This window comes from Tupaia chinensis, unplaced genomic scaffold, assembly GCF_000334495.1.
Source record: "Tupaia chinensis unplaced genomic scaffold, TupChi_1.0 Scaffold143936_1, whole genome shotgun sequence".
Taxonomy (NCBI): Eukaryota; Metazoa; Chordata; class Mammalia; order Scandentia; family Tupaiidae; genus Tupaia; species Tupaia belangeri.
Window position 1 is genome coordinate 1,408,459 of NW_006203787.1, and position 1,459 is coordinate 1,409,917.

Here is a 1,459-nt window from a genome sequence, read left to right on the forward strand (position 1 = left end):
AACTAATGGATTCGTGATAAATGAGGTCTACACAAGCGAAACTCAGAAGCATGAATCCAGCAATATATCTTACTTAAAAAAAAAAAAAACCTAAACACTAAAATAAACTAAAATGTGTTAATGTAAGAGTACTCTCTTATACAGTGCACATATGAATTTAAATAAATCCAAGTCAACATCTTCAGTTGAATAGGTTAATATTTAATATGCTACATCTAGACCTACTAAATAATTTATGCCATGAGATGAATACATAATTTTACAGTGTCACATCTAAAGTTCCTTTCTTTAGAGTGCAGCATAGTAAAACTTAAAAATAAATATCTTAAATAGCATTACTATTAAGGCACAGTATAAACCACGTTCTCATTTAACCTTTGAAGAATTGTCATCTCAGTAACCTTGTTGTCCCATGTACTGCAGTCACTAATAAATAGTTTTAAATATGACTCTGAAATAGATACTAAAAAGTGTAAAATTATTTCAAAAGGGGAAAAAAAAATAAACGTCCTTAAGACAGTTCTTAAGGGTTTCGCGTCTGCAAACTTTGCCTGCCTTTATTCGTAAGCCACGAGTCGACACAATAAATAGAAAGACAAGGCTGTTGTAGTAAAAGCCTGATCCTATTTCAGAATCAGAATTGCTGACATCAGCAGATACAAGTTTCCCAAAATTGAAACAGGATGGGGAGAGGGATTAGAATGTGACAAGCTCATCAAACAAGCACAAGTGATGTGTTCTTTCCAGAACTGTGTGTGAGAGATTGTCTGTACAGCTGCTGCACCCGTTAACCCCACATCACTTGTTCCACAGTCCCACTGGGCCACAGGACAGATGGAGAAAATCGCTTTGGTGCCTGTCCACCACATACCCACTGCCACGCTCCTACACTGATTGTTCGGTGCCCATTTTTGAGATAGGAAGATCACTACCTTCTTCCTGGAAAAAAGTTCCCTTCGGCCATGGTGGCTGCTCCAATGACCATCAGCCTTGCCACCGCTGCGTTAGTTACCCCCAGTCTGCTCATAAGTGTAATGCGAGCTACATATTGCTCGCTCTGTATTCCCTGGTTCAACTAGATTCAAAGAGCATTTTCTAACTTGTAAAAGGCAGTTTGCTTCCCTGATACTATAAAAAGAGCAAAAATTAAAGATCCCCCATTACAAAAGTGAAGTTCCATTGTTACTCCTGCCAACGTTTGGGAGCGGCCTTTCCTTTACCCCAGGCTCTTTGGGATTGAGTTCCAAGACTGCCCATGCCCCTCACTCTCACCTGTCATCTACAACACTACCTGAAGTATGTATGTATGTATGTATGTATGTATGTGTATATATATACATACATACACACACACAATAAAAATTCTGCTTCACAATAGCATCGCTTTTTTTCTGTTTGTTTTTAAAGCTGTTAAGTCAATGTTAACTCTCGAATTAGCTACTAAAATTGGGAAATTGGG